This window comes from Delphinapterus leucas, chromosome 17, assembly GCF_059928025.1.
Source record: "Delphinapterus leucas isolate spDelLeu-1000000601 "Yukka" chromosome 17, BTC_Dleu_Yukka2, whole genome shotgun sequence".
Classification (NCBI taxonomy): Eukaryota; Metazoa; Chordata; class Mammalia; order Artiodactyla; family Monodontidae; genus Delphinapterus; species Delphinapterus leucas.
The window spans coordinates 19,767,773-19,786,460 of NC_143145.1; the positions used below are offsets into that span (position 1 = coordinate 19,767,773).

At 39.5% G+C, this 18,688-nt stretch overlaps 1 long non-coding RNA gene across 1 annotated transcript in view; it reads right to left on the reverse strand.

Moving 5' to 3' along the window:
- LOC149746918 (uncharacterized) overlaps nt 1–18,688 on the reverse strand; it is a 267,262-nt gene that overhangs the window by 96,981 nt on the left and 151,593 nt on the right. Inside the window, exon 3 of the long non-coding RNA XR_016388354.1 lies at nt 7,246–7,393. This is a non-coding gene — a long non-coding RNA (uncharacterized LOC149746918). The remainder of the gene's footprint in view (nt 1–7,245; nt 7,394–18,688) is intronic.

The following is an 18,688-nucleotide window of genomic DNA, read 5'->3' on the forward strand; positions in this document are numbered from 1 at the left end:
TTACGAGAGTATCTGAAGTTTTCCCTGATGACAAATAGAAACAGTCCATTTCAAAAGAGTTATTGATCATCAAGTTCACATCAGACAAGTATTTGGAATTCAAAGATGAATAAAACGTAGTCTAATAGCCAATTTCGCAAGGTTATTACACTTTCTCTGAGTGTGCCATAATTTAGAAAGCTCATGACAGTAACTTTACCCTTTGGGCATGTCAATTTTATTTTTCTTAAATTTCAACTCAAATTCCATGAAGCAAAATAACTTCTCATGAGCAGTGTGTATTAAGAAGTTGAATGGTGGAAAAGTAGAAATAAAGCTTTCATGGGCAGCATTGCATGGTCGCGTTCGATGACGCCTAGACTACGTGAGGCTACAGGCTGAAGCCAGACAAGAAAGCAAAGGCATTTAAAAGAACCCTAGCACAGTAGCTGGTGTTTTATATAGGCATATGTGTGTGCATGTGTATGTGCACGTGTGTGGAGTTCCATCCCTCGGGGGTAGAACGGTGTGACATATATGAATCAGAACCATATAAAGAACCCAAGTCACACCATAAAGTTCTCATTCAGTGGCTCTGTGGTGATACTCTTGACTTTGTTTTTAAAATAACAACTTTGTTGTGATATAATTTATATACCATATAATTCACTCTTTTAAAGTGTACAATTCAATGATTGTTAGTCGATTCAAAAAACTGTGCAACCATCACCACTATCTAGTTTCAGAACAATCTCATCACTCCAAAAAGTAATCTTGCTACCTCAGGACCATCAGTAGTCACACCCAATTCCTCCTTCCCCCATCCCCTGCCAACCATGTCCTTACGTCTCAAAGGATAACTAGAAAGAAGAAAATGAGTTTCTTGTCAGGCCTACTAATTACTTAATTCCTGATGCTCCAGAAAAATGGTAAACAACTAAAGACTATGAATTCCCACTTACATGCATTAGGAGATGTGCTGGGTTCAGGAAAATGCAAAATTAAGTAGATAAACACTAAAATTATGATACCACGTGGGATTCCAGTTTATTTTCTCAGACCAATTCCAGAGAGCTTTCAGCAAGTTCCCTACGAGAATTTTTCTTTGAAAGACTTATGTGCTGTCCAACTAATATAGGAGGTAACTCAACAGGTACATGCTCTCCAAGGATTCTTGGCAAAACACCCTGAGCTGACCTTTTAACATGGACTCAGCGTCTGCCTGGAGCCCGCTGGAGACATGTGAGAGACACTAAAGCTTTGACAAGGAATTCAAAGATCCACTGCTTCCCAGAGCTGCTGCGGAGGGCCAAACTTCTGGAGGCTGTCACCACTGCTGTCAGTTGGAAGTCATAGTAGCTGCACTCTTACAGTGAGAACCCATTGATGGGAGCCCCTCCTGGAAACAGCAGAAGCATTTTCAAGCTGGTGGCACTATATGGTACAACGTGAGACGGTTGATGCATCAGTCAGAATTGAACTCAACGGCATGTATCAAAAATCCAGTTATAGGGCTTCCCTGGTGGCGCAGTGGTTGAGAGTCCGCCTGCTGATGCAGGGCACACGGGATCGTGCCCTGGTCCGGGAAGATCCCACATGCCGCGGAGCGGCTGGGCCTGTGAGCCATGGCCGCTGAGCCTACGCGTCCGGAGCCTGTGCTCCGCAACGGGAGAGGCCACAACAGTGAGAGGCCCGTGTACCGCAAAAAAAAAAAAAAAAAAAATCCAGTTATAGCATATTAACCAGTAAGAGTTTATTTTTCTCATGTTAACAAGGTCCAGAGGAGGGAAGTTCAGGGCTGTCGCAGCTGCTCATGAAAGTCCTCAAACACCAAAACTCATTCCAGCTTTCTTAGCTGCATGTAGCTGTTGCCCTTTATGTTTCCCTCATCTTTCTGACTACAGCTCAGATGAAGGTAGAACAAGCATCTTACAACCTAAGAATGATAGTGTCACAGTTTGAGACCAAAAAAAACCCAAAAAAACCCACCAAAAACCAAAAACAACTCCTCAAAAACAAAAACAAAAACGACAGCTCCTCCAAAAGCTCTATCCAATAGACCTCTGCTCACATTTCTTTAGCCAAAACCAGGTCATATGGCGAGGACAGGTTTGGCTACAAGGAATTCCTTCGAGGAAAATAGAGAGTGTTGCTTCTCTACTAAAAAGTGGGTTGCATTAACTGGAAGCAGAGAGAAGGAATATGCAGGAAAGTAGCAGCGTCTCAGTGTCTGCCACCATGAGTTTTTTGTTTTTTGGGTTTTTTTTAACATCTTCATAGCTACATCTAAGCACAAAACCTGATCCAAAGATCATGGATTTTTTATTTAGGTACAAGAAATTACTGACTAGTGTTAATTCCAATTCAAAGCTTCTAGTTATTTTCTATGTTACTCTAGGAGATTGCAACTCAGAAAAAAAAATATGTTTGACACTGTAAGTTTTTTTTGACACTGTAAGTTTCAAAAATATGTTTGACACTGTAAGTTTCTGAGGGTCCTGCCTCAGAAATGTATGAAGCCCCAGCAAATATAATGCTTTGCATACAGAAGTCTGCATTTCTTCTGAAGTATGAATGGGATGGTTTTGAAAAATGAAGCTAGTTTTACTCCCAAAGCCTGGCAAACTAATCTAAAATGTATAGCACCTCCCAAGTAACCATGCAAAGCTAGCATCAGGTTGCCTAAGCGAAGACTGCAGTATAAACAAGAAGCTCAAATCAAATGTCTTCTTCAAAGTGTCTAAACAGTGAAGGAAAATAGAAAATACTGAAGGATTTTCGCACAGAACTGTGATGCTCTCACCCACAGACAGTGGGCTGCAGAGGGACATCTAGCTTATGAATGTGAAGAGAGGATCCTGCAGCATGTTCCTTGGGTCCAGGGAGAAGGAAGTTACTCTCTGTCATTGGCATAATTGTGTCCCCTGAAATTTATATGTTGAAGTCCTAACCCCCATATCTCGGAATGTGACTTTATTTTGAAATAGGGACATTGCAGATATAATTAGTTAAGATGAGGCAATACTGGAGCAGGGTGGGGCCCTAATCCAATATAACTGCTGTCCTTATAAAAAGGGGAAATTTGGACACAGACAGGCATACAGGGACAGAGGCATGTGACGATGAAGGTAGAGACTGGGGTGATGCTTACACAAGCCAAGGAACCCCAAAGAATGTCAGCAAAACACCAAAAGCTAGGAGAGAGGCATGAAACTGAATGTCTGTCACAGTTCTCCGAAGGAAGCACTTTGCTGAGTCCTTGACCTTGGCCTTCTGTCCTTCAGAACTGTAAGACAATACATTTCTATTCTTTAAGACACCCAGTTTGTTGCACTTTGCTACCACAGTCCTAGCAAACTAACAGAAAGATGATGCTTGGCTTTAGACTTTTTCACCAAGAAAACAGATCTGAAGGCTACAGACCTAAGCAAATAGTTATTTTCCACAGTGTCAACCATGCACTTTACCCATTCTGATTGTTGGGCAAACTTACTAAGTTAATCTACAAAAGAAATACAGAAAGGTTGTGGCCTTGAATTCTGAAGTCTCTCTAGTTTGTGTTTATGCATTTCCATATGGAAATTGTTTTATGGGATATTGGGGGAAGCCATAGTTGGAATCAGAAGCTAAAGTCTGATTCTCTGCTATGCTGATTAATTCGTTGAAGGACTTTGGCAAATGACTTATACTCTCAAATTCAGTTTTGATTAACTTTAAAATGCGGACAATATCTAGCCCAAAGGAATGTTCTGAAGATTAAACGATGTGATGTAATACACACAGTTCTGTGGCTGGCACCTAGTAATCTTTCAAGAAGTTGTAATAATGCTAATACTTCTGAAGTGGATCTACAGATAGTGTTGTAGCAGAAGAAAACATGATTTCTGAACCACAGTCAACTCTCAATAATCTATGATTATAATAAAAGGTTATTATAGGAAGTAAGACTGTTAATAGATATCTAAAAATTGTGGTTTCCAAAATGAAACTTTTTATTGTTTTTCATTATAGAACTTATATATGCTCATTGTAAAATTTTAAAATGATATAAATATGTGTAAGGCAGAATTATAATTTTATACTTCCCAACTCCAAGATGAGTGCTTGTTTTTCATATTTCTTTAAATATGTCTGTGGTGTTTAATAGAAATTATTACAAATTATTTTAAATAAAAATGGATCATATCCTATATGCTTCCAACAGATTGATTCACCTCTGTTCAATAATATAGCTTCAACCTTTCATGCCATTACATACAACAAACCATCTCTCATTGTTTCAAAATGCTGTATAATAACTATGTTACATGGAGATACAAAAATTTATTTACTCAAGCTGTTTCAACATTCAGATTTGCTTGCAATTTATAAAATTCACAACACTATAATAAGTAAAAACTACACTTTGGAGATTGGATCTATTTTCTCCAATCTTTTAAAAGGAAAATAAGGCATAGTTGGAGGAAGAAAAGGGAAAGTGAAAAGTTTATTAATTTATCTAATAATTTTGGTGTATATAATGTCAAATAATGTATTTGTAGGTTGTCTTGTTGAATTTTACTAATAATTTTCCTGAATGAGAATTAACTGAATTGGGTGGCACTCTCGGAGTCATGTGTGCACAGCCTTAGATAAAAGCTATACAATCCAATAAAACTGGTCCTCGTTGAAAATGTGATGAATCTAATCTAAATAATCTAGTCCCAGGTTTTCATAATTTTTCCAACATTTTGACATCCTGCAGGAATCCCACTGTGAATCACCTTTAGAGCCAGATGGCAAAGCTTCTCAAATGATATGTCCAGAACTCACCCAGGCAGACATCCTAGGATCTTGGTTTCATTTTGCAGATGAAATGAGGCAGGGCTTAGACTTAACATTCATTAAGGGAGAGAAGAGAAATATTTTTCTTCAGTGTTAACTTTGGGAGTGTTGAGCAATGCAAACATTTTAGAGGCACCAGTTCTTGATAACATGCTGGCAGACATCCTGTGCAAGGAGACACCCTTGCTTGGAAAAAATGACTCTCTTTTCTCTAGCGGGTCTACATATACTATGTGGTTTCAACCAAAACTCCACTGAGATTTTTCAACAGGATATTTACTAGTTGTTCCCAAAGCTAACAAAAAGAGTACCTTCCAAGAACAGCCAAAAAATTCTGTATCAAAAGAAATGAAACTCAATGTACCAAGTCAAAATATAAAGTGACAATTATTAAAACATTGGGGTGACTGTCCGGAATAGACAAATAAATTGGAACAGAATATAAAAGTCTGGAAATGAATATATATAACAATGTATTACGTGATAAAGGTGATGCTTCAATTTAGAGGTAAAATTATGTGCTACTTAAATGGCAGTTGGAAAAAGTAGATATCTATTTGAAAAAAAGTACGCTATATATTTCATTAAATACACAAATGAAAGCCTTAAATGTATAAAAGAAGCTTCAAAAAGCATTAGAAGGAAACAGATGCTAATAAGACTGTTAATAAATTATGGCTTGAATTATGAACATAAAGCACTAGAAAAAACTATAGGAGATATATATATCTATATAGAGAGATATGAAAGTCTTTCTAAGTAGCACACAAAAGTCAAAGAATACATATAGAAACACTGGTAGATTTTACTAAATCTTTCAAATTAGATACTTTGAAAGACATCATAAAGATCTTCAAAAAACAAGGAACAGCGGGGGAAAATATTTATGAAAAATATCAATATTCATAATATTAATGGCTCTTATAAGCCTAAGAATAACGCACTGAAACCACTAGGAAAACGCACAAAGGATCTGAACAGACAGTTCAAAAAAAGAAGAGAGCAAATCACCAATATACATTAAAAGATATTCAACCTCGTGGTTACCGAGGAAATAGAAATAATTAAAACAACACTAAGATGACATTTTTCACCCATTGGATGTACAAATATTGAAAAATAATATCTGGTGATGACAAAAATGCAGGAAAATGGACACTTTCATGCACTCGATGCAAGGGCGCAAACAGAGCCTTTTTGCAATGTAACTTCATAATGTTCATCACATTCACATGCATTTATAATTTGGCCCAGTGGTCTCGCCTTTCAGTTTCTCTCCCACAGGCCTACTCACTAATGCTTAAAGATATTTGTGCAAGGGCGTTATTGCACTGTTATTTTCATAATTACCTGTGAAGCACATGCCAACTACATAAAACACATTAAAACATATAAAATGATTGACAGGATGACTAGAGGGCTCAAAGGGGCGAAAATACCCAGGAGAAACCTGGCTTGAGTAAACACTGTACAACGCAATTCACTAAAGATGGCTGGAGGAGATACAGCATAGAAAGACATCACATTTTTTCAGATTCTCACTCATTTCAAAGAAAGACCTAAAGCCCGTATATAAAACACTAGAGCCAGGCTTCTGTTTTGTACCCTAAATTGTGCTTCTCTTCCACATGAAATCAAGGCACTCCTTAAGAAAACTTAATAAGAGGTTTTACATCAGTGCTTTCTAGTTCTGATGTCAAAAGTTAAAATGAATAATGACCATCTTCAACTGAAAACACACTCTTTCAGGGCAGTAAACAAAGTCACACATTTACTAAAGCTAGAGGTAAAGCTATCATCAAGGAAACATTGTTCCTTTGGCCACGGTCAGAATTATATCCTCACCAATAAATGTCTATAATATTCTTTTCTCTGCTTTTTGTTAAAGGTTCATGCAGTTCTAACTTCTACAGCCATGTTTATCCACCTAATTACATGGTGCAACCTGCATTTGGAAGGCTAGTTCAATTTCATTATAGTTTCCCACAGACAAAACAAAAATATCTATTTAAACTCATCCATTGAATGAAAAATAACTACCGTTTTCCTATTCAATTGATACCAATATTGGATTTGAGCACTAAAATGATGAAAGATGCCTATCTGTCTGAGCAGAGAGCAAGAAATTTTAGGCTCAAAGAAAATCACCACAGCCTTTCTTCAAAATGGGTTCATCAGTAGGCTGCAAAACTCAGTTTTTGGATCACCAGGAAGACACTATTCCAAGTCCTTTTAACCACACACTCCCAACTCCCAACCACTACTGATGCTGAAGTCTGTATATTTGGCTTCTCCTATCCCCCCCAAGCCAAAGGACCACGTCTATCCCAGGATGGTGCCCGCTTCACTTTCTAACAGTTAGCACTCCCAGACCCCTCTGGATCCCTGGCATAGTATGCTTGTATGCTCTTAGAGCTACTTGCAAATGGAGGCTCCACTTACCTGTGTTATGAAGTACTGGATATCCAGGAACGTAATGATTAAGGCTTAGGACATAAAGTTGGACTGCTGAAGGAAATCCCAGCTCTGCCATGTACCTTGTATGTCCTTGAGCACATTATTGAATCTCTCTCATCATCAGTTTCTTTACCTGTAAAATGGGAATAATAAAAGCACTTATAGGGTTGCCAAGATCATTAAATAGACTAGTGTTGTGTCTGGAACGTAAAAGGTACAGAAAACTTAGCTCTAATTGCTAGATTCTCATTATCTACCTGCACACCGTGCCTTAGTCAGACTTAGCAAAACAGGTTACACAAACTCCCACGAGGCCAAGGGACCGCTTGCAGGTTTCCCCAGGCTGTGGGCAAGTACACAGCACTGAAGGCAATTCCACCAAGCAGGAAGTGAGTTGGAGAAGTTCCACCCAGACTCCCAGTCATGCCTGCCTCTCCATTTTCTATTTCACTTTATGGAGAACCAGATAAAAAGGACATTATTTCCACAGTTCTATGCCACTGTGTGCACATCTACTTTGTAAAACCAGGCTTTCTGCAGCCCTAGTTGTGCACACATGTGTCCATTGCTAGATTGTGAACCTGAACCAAGTTCTGTCTCAGACAGGTTAAAGACACCTATTTATTTGATCATTCCTTCTCCTTGGAATCCTAATGCTTTCTTTAAGTGGCTCTGAGAAAAGTTGTTGTACATGTAGGATCTGAATTAAGTCTGGCCAGCCTGCTGCTGCTATACTAATTCTATCTTTTCTCTATGGTTTTTCCATAGCCACACTTAAAAGAATCAAAGTTCATGCAGAGAGTATTCTGAGAATAGTTGCTGCAGTGTTTGCAGAGCTGTATCAGAGGAACTAGAGATAGCAGAAGTGTTATCTAGTTCAGAGGCCAGAAGCAGTATTGTTCTGAATACAATCAAATGTTTGATTTCTCTGAATGACCGAATGTAACTCCTATACATAGCCAATGAGTAAACATGACCAAAGGCTGATTTTCCCGCTCAGTTGAAACCTCCAGCTAAATGAATCATAGTAGTTCTATGAGAAAGTGAGGGGAAAACCCACCAATAACTAGTCAAGAAATTTTCTAGTCTAACTGAGGAAGTAACTGGGGGGAAAAAAGGCAGAATGCCTAGCAAATCCATTGTTTTTCTGATGGCATCTCCTATGTGCTCCAAATCACCTAAGAGTTCCTTGGATTGGAGAGCGTATTACATTGCACTGATTGCCTTTATTCAGTTAGAGTGGAAACTGCCTGGGGACAAAGTCTCGCCTGGCATTAGTAGTAGCAGCGGATCTGGTGAGTCAGGTGCCTGGGTTTGAATATAGTATCTGCCATTTTATCTCTATGAGCCTGGACTAGTTATTCCATCTCTTTGGGCTTCACTTTCATTTTTGTAAAATGAGGACAATATTACTATCTGCCTCATAAAATTATTGTTGGTATTGCTTGTATTAACCCATCCATCTAAAACCCTATGTCCGGGCCCAGGCATAATTACTGAGGACCAATAGTTATCAGTTGCTATTGCTGAACACTGCTATCCTCCAAGTACAGAGTCCAGTGCACAGAAAATTCTCAAGACAATCGTCTCAAGGCGATTTAATAAATCAATCCCAAGTGTTGCCTCATGGAACTGCTACATTGGTGAATAAATTAAATAGTTTGGAAAAACTGTGTACCTCATCAAACATTTCTATTCTCTATTCATTTAGGAGGATTGTATGAAATTTTGTAGCAGTTCTATGGGGATAACAGGAATTTAAAATATGTCAAGGGAGTTGTTTCTTTATTCAACAAACACTTTTCAAACAGATACAGTCTTCCAAAAGTGAGAACACTAAGAAAATGACAAAAAGATAAAATTCCTATATCATTTTTATTGATAATAACAGCCTATATTTATCACCCACCACACAATAAGCATGGCGTTACGCTCATTATATATATTAGCTCATTTTATGCTGACAAAGTGGTTATTATGTCCATTTTAGAGAGAAGAAAACTAAGATTCGAACAAGCTCAATAACTTGCCTGACAGTTTTCAGCTAGAGTTTTCCAGAGTTAAATCTCCTCAGTATTTCCAAAGTCCGTTCTTTTCCTACTCTCTTACTATCCCTCTTTCAACATCTTACTATGATATCAGGCAGAATGAAATAAGTACTCTATTGGAGATATGAATAGAATATCATGGAGCTCCTGAACTCTGGAACTCTTGGAAGGAGAACAGTCAATCCAGACGGTGGAGAATGAGGGGTGACTTTATTCAGGGCATTTTAAATGAACCATATAAAATAAGCGGGATTACAGAGGGGAAAGAGGGAGAGGAAGGGAACTCCAGGAAGTAAAAACATATCAGCCAAGCCCCAGCAGTGTCACCTCACAGGGGAGAGTAGCTGTGTTCCAGGACTTAGAAAACAGGCTGCGAGTAGGGGCAGATTATACCTAGGTAGGGGCAGAATGGCCAGAGTGTTGGAAAAGACTGTTCTTTAAAGTATGGACATGATCTCTCTGCATATTCACAAACGTTACTGCATACCTGAAGCACAGATGAACTCGAACCCTACCTTATTTTTGGAGAATCATCACAATTCCTATTTGAGCGGGTCTGACTTAATGGTGTTTGTATATAACACACACACATACAACTACGAGTGGACAATGTCTAAACAATCATACCTTGGTCATTCATTCTCTCCACTCATTTTCTGCCATAAGGGAAATTACCCAGAGATTATTCTCAATCCTACAAATAATCGACGAGCAAATATATAAGCGGAAGTCAGTCTGTTGCAAGACCTGAGAGAGAGAGACAGCACGTGCTTTATCAGTGGCTCCAAAGCAGGTGTTTTAAGAGGAATATAGGGTTTAGAAAATGGCAGGCCCGGGCATCAATATACAGCATGTAGTGGAGGACGTTCACAGAACTGTGGGCCTTCAAGATGGGCTATTACCCCCAGTTTTACAGATGAAAAGTTTCCAAAGCCCTGGATCTGCACCACAACCCAGCACTCCTGTTGTTGCCCTGGACTGTCCTACCACTTCATCATTTAGTTGTTCTGAAAGCAGTGGCAGCGCCTCTAGAATACATCCCGTTTGCCTCTAAAAGGAAGGCTTTTTTTGGCTACAGCAAAAGGAAAGTGGGAAGATAAAACAAACTTTAATTCATCTGTTCTTACTCATAGGCTTCCCATCAAGGATGGGTTTTATCCTTATTTAGAATCAATACTAAGTAAAGAAAGTATAAATATACCAATTGAAAAACTCTTTCTGTGGATGCCTTGGCAGCCACAGTTAAATTGCTTGAGGTTTAGAGACACCATGCATTTTCCCCAGCGCTTATTCTGAAACCCTCAAGTGTTAAACTCAATCATTTCCTGGGACCCTTGATATAACAGAATCCAAGATATGTTAATAGGTTTTGTTTTGTTTTGTGTTTAGGAGGGAGGTTTGTAGTTCTGGGACAGTTAGGTAAATCCCTAACAGACGGATGGAATTTTTGAATCTTAATTGGCTGTGTTGAATATTTTTCCCCAAGAGATAAGAGTAACTATATTTAATCACTATGTCTGAGAAGAGTAAGAGGATCTGGGTGAAACTGAGGAATTTACCCTGGGCATTTCCCATAGGTTAGCCTTGTGTCAAGGGATTCAAACCTCAGAGAGCTCCTAGGGCCTCTGTGTGCCACTATAGGAAGTGGCACAGACCCTCAATCAGACGACATTATCACACTAACTACTATTATAATCCAAGGGAAAGTCAAACTCCAAAGAAAGTTTAGATTCTTCATGTGTAAAATAGGAGACTTGAACTAATACATCCCTTTAGAACTTTTCTAACACTGATCTATTCCATTTGTGGGGTGTTGCTCTGGGCAAACACAAAATGAACCACAAGATAAGTGCTCAGAGCTGAGCATTTTGAGCAAATAAAAGAAAAATGCATGTTGGGAACGCACCTAAAGGGTTTACAGCTGGATTTGTTCCCTAGCTTAGAAAACCTGAAAACCTTTGGATGGTGCAGTCTCTGGGTCAATGAGTATCAAGTAGGTTCACTTTTTTAAGGACAGCAGGGGTGGATTTATCTTCCTAGTAGGTGAAACCAAAACAACCTTGAGTGAGGAGCCCGGATCTTGGGCTACTCTCTGGTCCCTTTTTCACTACATTATGCTACCTAGATTTTCTCCTTCAGACTTAAAAGAAAGAAGAACATGAAATGACAGGCAGATGACTTGGAAAATGTCAAACCATTATCTCCAGACTTTCTAAAAACTAGTTCCAGAAGATATCTCATATAAAAATGTTTTCAAGGTGCAAAACATGTGGGATACTAGAAAATTCATCTCTCTCTTGGAGTTTAGAAAGCAACATTTTAAAAAGCTCAGAAAGATCCTATTTAGAGAAAATCTGTGTGCATTTGCTTAAACTAGCATGTCCTAACTTATTTGGCCAGTGAAGACATACTCTACACAAACCACCAGTTATCATTATATCTGATTTGCAAAGACATAGAAGTGATCATTCGTGTAGGCATATGGAAAGATCACTTTACCTGTACTTTAAAGTGACTGTGCCTCCCATCTTAGCATGTGCCCATCGGTAGCTCCTTTTCCTAATTACCTCATTCAGCACAGTTTGCTTTTCAGTACAGTTTGCTTTTCAGTACAGTATTTGACAGCCTGATCTCAGTTGTTTTCGTTCCAGCCTTTGACATCACACTTCTGTATCCCCCAAATTACCTGGCATAATACTTGCAGGTCATGGATACTCAAATACTTGTGATGATCCTTTATACATCTAAAAATAATTTTTATACACATTTATACACATTTTAAAATTTTTTAGTCATTCAAATGTGAATGCTCAAGTTGATCACGTGTACTTGGGCCAATCGACTTCTATAGCCCATTGGTTTTGTGGGATGCTATCCAATGATGCACACCCAACCCTTCATGTGTCAGTTAGAAGAGTGCAGCAAATCTAATCTTTGCTTAAATATAAACCTGGAGTAAAAAGAAGCCACAAGAATCCTCCCTCAAAGCCAGTACACACAAATCAGGGTCAGCAGTTAAAGGCACATGGTCATCTGCCCAGTGACCTATCTTTACCCTTGGGAGCTGGTAAAGTTCCAGACAAGCCCTGGTGGGGAGGATGGATGGTGAGGAAGAATGATCCCAGAGCAGAGTGGCCAGAGGCTCCATGCGGCCTGGAGTGGCTCCATGAGACCTGCCATTGGTTAGAATCCCAAATGATAAGGTCACAGCCAGTAACAAGTAGCAGATACAAATGGGCACAGGGAACCACATGTAGCCATATGCACATATCGATCAGAAGGAACAAAAACAAATTATTTAAGATGAAATATGTTGGTGGAAACAAATGCATAGGTACAAAAGAAACTGGAACACTTGTACACTGTTGTAGGGATGCAAAATGGTGCAGCCACTATGGAAAACAACCTAAATGTGGAAACAACATTTAGGAAACAACCTAAATGTCCATTGACAGAAGAATGGATAAGGAAAAAGTGGTATTTATACACATGAACTATTATTCAGCCTTTAAAAAATGAAATTCTGTAATATGTGACAACAGGAATGAACCTTGAGGATATCACGGTAAATGACACAAGCCAGTCACAGAAAGATAAATACTGCATGATTCCATTTATATGCGGTATCTAAAACAGTCAAATTCAGGGACTTCCCTGGTGGTCCAGTGGTTAAGACTTCACGCTGCCAAGGCAGGGGGCGCAGGTTCAATCCCTGGTTGCGGAAATAAGATCCCACATGATGCGTGGCGCAGCCAAGTAAATAAATAAATAATTTTTTTAAAATAAATAAAATAGGGCGTCCCTGGTGGCGCAGTGGTTGAGAGTCCGCCTGCTGATGCAGGGGACACGGGTTCGTGCCCCTGTCCGGGAAGATCCCACATGCCACGGGGCGACTGGGCCCGTGAGCCATGGCCGCTGAGCCTGCGCGTCTGGAGCCTGTGCTCCGCAACGGGAGAGGCCACAACAGTGAGAGGCCCGTGTACCGCAAAAAAAAAAATAAATAAATAAATAAAATAAAATAGTCAAATTCATAGAATCACAGAGCAGAATGGTGGTCACCAGTGGCCAGGGGAAGAGAGAAGTGGGGAGTGACAAATCAGAGGGCATAAAGTTTTGGTTAAGCAAGATGAATAGATTCTAGAGACCTGCTGTACAACACTGCACCTGTAGTCAACAATAATGTGTTCCACACTCAAAAATTTGTTAAGAGGGCAGATCTCAAGTTACGTTTCTTACTACAATAAGATTTTATAAAATAAAAGATGAAATAAAGGTCCTTGAGATGCTGTAGGTACTTAATACATTGCATCATTATTCTGACTCAGTGGGCTCTGAATAAGAGGGTTTGCTTTAGTGAATAAGAACATGTGTAGACTGGAGTCTAACATACTGTGTTCAAAATCCTCCTGATGCCTCAATTTTATAAGATTAAAATTAGGGACTTCCCTGGTGGTGCAGTGGTTAAGAATCCGCCTGCCAATGCAGGGGACACGGGTTCGAGCCCTGGTCCAGGAAGATCCCACATGCCGCGGAGCAACAAAGCCCGTGTGCCACAACTACCGAGCCTGCGCTCTAGAGCCCACGAGCCACAACTACTGAAGCCCGCGTGCCTAGAGCCCGTGCTCAGCAACAAGAGAAGCCACCGCAATGAGAAGCCCACGCACCACAACGAAGACCCAATGCAGCCAAAAATAAATAAATAAAATAAATAAATTTATATAAAAAAATTAAATGGAATTATATAGGGCATATAGCATGGAAGCAGTTCCTAACATATAGTAAGTATACTTTGAACATGTTTTTTAAAAATAGGATAGTGTGAAGACCTTACTATTTTGTCATTATTAGTTGGTCTTTCTTTAAAGTTTACAACCTCCAGATTTGCTCGACACATCTCTCTTGGCTTACTTCACTTTTCCCTTTTGTTTCCCTCCTCTCCCTTCTCAATCCTGTGTCATTTTTTCTCTCTCTGATCTCTTATATACCAGGTCAACCACAGTCTTTTAAATGCCTACTCCCCTCCAGTGAGAGAGGGAGAGACAGAAGTTGGCCATGGAGTGAAGGAGGGTCACAGTAGCTCTCACACATCTCACGATCTGAGGAACAATGGAGGACAAATCATTTTTCATCTCCCATGAAGCTGCCAAAATCTAGCCTCACTGCTCTGCTCCTGAACTCATAAGAGCACCCTAAGCTCACTCGGTTCTTGGCTTAACTGCCTTTGATTGCGATAAGGGCACATACCAACCCATAATACTTAGGTAACCATCAGGCTACTGTCCAAGACATACTGGCTCCTTTCTTTAACCGGAAATTATTTACTTAACAAATACTTCCCAGAAATCAAATGTCAGTCAGCTACTAATTTGAAAAACAAGCAAATTCAACAATTTAGCAGAATTGGCTCCAAACAACACATATGCATGCAAACATCTCTCTAATAGACATAAACAATTTTTAAGTAATCTTTTTAAAAGTGAGTACAAAATATAGACAGAAAAATATACAAATTACAAGGTTAAAGCCTGACAAATTTTCACAAAGGGAGCGCACCCAATCAACCATCACCCTGACCAAGAAACAGAACATTTCAAACATCCCAGGGTACTTTATCACCCCTTCTTTCAGTCACCACCCCTCCAAGAGTTTTAATACCATAGACTAATTGCCTGATTTTGAACTTTTCTTAAATAGAATTAATCAGTCTCTGGTCTCTTGTGTCTGGCTTCTTCTGCTCAACATATGGTTATAAGATTCATCCAAATGAGGGACTTCCCTGCTGGCACGGTGGATAAGAATCCGCCTGCCAATGCAGAGGACTCGAGTTCGATCCCTGGTTCAGGAAGACCCCACATGCCACAGAGCAACTAAGCCCGTGCACCACAACTACAGAACTTTTGCTCTAGAGCCCACAAGCCACAACTACTGAGCCTACGTGCTGCAACTACTGAAGCCCACGTGCCTAGAGCCCGTGCTCCACAACAAGAGAAGCCACTGCAAGAAGCCCGTGCACCGCAACGAAGAGTAACCCCCTCTCACCACAACTAGAGAAAGCCTGCAAGCAGCAACAAAGACCCAACGCAGCCAAAAATAAATAAAATTAAATCTTTTAAAAAAAATTCATCCAAGCAATTCGGGTATCATCAAATTTAGCTGATGAAAATGTAAATTAATTTTAATAATTCTCAAAAGTTTAGAGTATATCAAGTCTTAAAATGTTCACATCCCAGGGCTTCCCTGGTGGTGCAGTGGTTGGGAGTCCGCCTGCCGATGCAGGGGACGCGGGTTCGTGCCCCAGTCCGGGAAGATCCCACATGCCGCGGAGCGGCTGGGCCCGTGAGCCGTGGCCGCTGGGCCTGTGCTCCGCAACGGGGGAGGCCACAACAGTGAGAGGTCCGCGCACCGCCAAAAAAAAAAAAAAAAAAAAAAATGTTCATATCCCTTGATCCAATGATTCTACCTCAAATAATCCATTCCAAAATTTTTTTAAATAGGTGAGAATTTACATTCTAAAATGATTATTAAAGATATATGTAACTGTGATGAAAATAACAATATGGGAATAGTTTAAAAAAAGAAAGATTCATCCATGCTATTGCATGCAGCCATAGTCCCTTTGTTTCACTGATGTAGATGAATCCTCAGCAGCAGATTTCAATTAGCTTTATACACCAAACCCAGCACACTGCTGATCGCTTATAAGCAGGGGTTATATATGGACTAGAGGCAAGATCAACAAGCTGCTTAACTCTTAAACAGTTCTTTTTATTTATTCTTTCTCATACAGACTTCTCCTTGGCAATAACCTGAGACCAGCCATTTGAAAAAATTAGCTTTCAAATTATGAATTTCCTGCCTCCTTTTTCCAGGCTCTGCCCCACCAGTGATTCTCCACTTCCCCCCGCTACCTCTCCTACTTCACCCACCCTTCCCAAAGGTATGGACATCCGGGAGTCTGAGGTGTAATATTTTCCTTCCCTACCAATATGAAAAAAAAAAAAACCCTACATGGGCAGAGGATGTTGGACAGTTTTCAATCCCTGTCTAATGGGGTCTTCACACTCTTCACTGTTTTGTTTGAAGTGTCATGGGTGTTCACACAAATATATATAAGAAGAAAAATTGTTCCCACATAAAAAAATTATTTAGGATCTATCTGGGCCAATACTGTTTCCTACCACTTGCAGCAGGTGGAGAAAAATGAGAGTTGACTATAATGAACTAAAGTGAAGGTGAATGTTACATCCAAGCAAGTGGATGCCGAGAGACCATGTACGTGTTTGACTCAGCCATGGAAAAAGCCCTGGAGCATGGAAGAAAGATAGAAATGCTAAAAATGGAAGAAAGGAAGCATACCAGGCAATACAGTTGCTCCACAATGTCATTCCTGCCCATCCCAGAGGGGCATAAATAGAAATATTCTGGAATTTAGTACTACTGATATTTAAGCCTAATTTCCTGCAAGGTCAAGACTAATAGTGAGTTGTGTGTTTTACTAACTTAGGTTGCAAGCGCCTTTGGGCGGATCTGGTACCTTCTTCTATATCTCACTCGGCGCCAAGAACACTGTTAGCCATCAACAAAACCATAACAGACCTCGAGTCTTCTCCAAAGGCCAACAAAAACACATACACTGAGCTAATGGGGACATTTACAGGCAAGAGTTGTGCACCAAGCCTGTTTTCTATTTGTTTTGATTTTGTTTTTGTTCTTCTAGCTGTAAATGAAAAAAAAACCTATTTTTAGAATTTCAAAAGGCTCTCTCTGAGATCTGTCCTCTGAGTTCACAGTAATTTCAGGAAAATGGGAATGTAGTACTTAACACTGCAAAGAATAAATGTATACTTTGAGAACTGTTTGGTTATTCCTCCCCCACCCCTATATTCTCTTCCCTTTGGAGAAACCTAGAAAAATAATTTTGTCCAAGGCCACCCTGAAATTCAGTGACAATTCCAGGAATAAAATTTAGATGTTTCTTTCAACATTGTCTCTGATCCAGCCTAGGAATAGTCATTTTCCCAATATTTCCAATGTAAGTATCCTTGTGACGGGCCAACACAACTTGTTTGTGTTTCTGAAAATAACGCAACTTGATGGAGATAGGGATTGTGAACAATAGACACTGAAGCAACACAGACTCAGAGACTAGTAGGTTGCTGTACGAACAAAAATGGCTTTGACTTCAACCACGGTTCTTTGAACCCAGAGAAAGACCGCATATAATGAGTGTCAATCACTGGAAAACTCAATGGTATTAATGGAGCTTTTATTATAAGTACTCAGAACATGAAAGTTTCTGTGTCCCTCATATTCTCTTCCTCCAAAATACTAGTAGAAAATGATACAACTGAAAGTCATGGACTGTATCCATCAAAAAAATAAATAGATGAAAATTTTTGGAAGAGCCAAAACATATCAGCACAGGAGCCAAAACATACCAGCCAAAACATACCAGAAAATTGTAATGCAACATGGTAGAGCAGAGAGAGAATGGACCATAGAGGCAGATATACCTGACTAGCAATTCCAGTTTTACTTGTTACTAGTTCTGCAGCTTTCTAAATCTCTCTCAGCTTAAATTCTTCATTTATAAAATCGGGACTGAAATATTTTTTCAGAGCTCTTTCAACTGCAATTATCAAAACAACCCAATTTTGTATAATCAAAAGCATAAATAAATAAGAAATAAAAGAAATTTATTGACTATGTAACTAAAAAACCTAGGAGTCTCTAGCTTCTGGCACACTTGGATTCAGGTACTCAATACTGCCAGGAAGTGATCTCTCCCATATGCCTTCTTTCTTCTGAAATGGCTTAATTTTCAAGTATGCTTTCCCATCATGATGGTCCCCAGAACTCAAGGGTAATATCCTCATAGCCCCAAGTCTAACGCGATGAAGGCTTCTCTTGGCCAACAGGTGTAACAAGAGTTTACGAACTGAACGTCATTTATTCTGATCAGTTATATGTTCAGAGCTGGAGGCATCACTGGAAGGTATTGTACATCAGAGTGCTATTACCTGGATAAAGGTAAAAGACTTCTGGAAAGGCCAAAGCAACCAATGTCTTCTACAATGAATCTCAGGATTATTGTAGAAGCAAACAAATAAAACTTATTCTAGTACCCTATAATTTCCATTAAGACAACAATAAATTAAAGTCATTCTTATAGGTGGAGGAATCTTTGACATCCAGGAAATATTTGCTTGTATTGACCCCAGTTAAGCACACAACACACTTAGTAGTGAAATCTCCATGATCTCTACAGTATTCTGCCCAAATTAGGTAAGGGTGCAAGATGAGATTTTAGCTGGATTGAAAGGGACACAGGAAAGAACAGAGAAGAACAAGCAAAGAAGAACAGAGAAGTCATTCTAAGG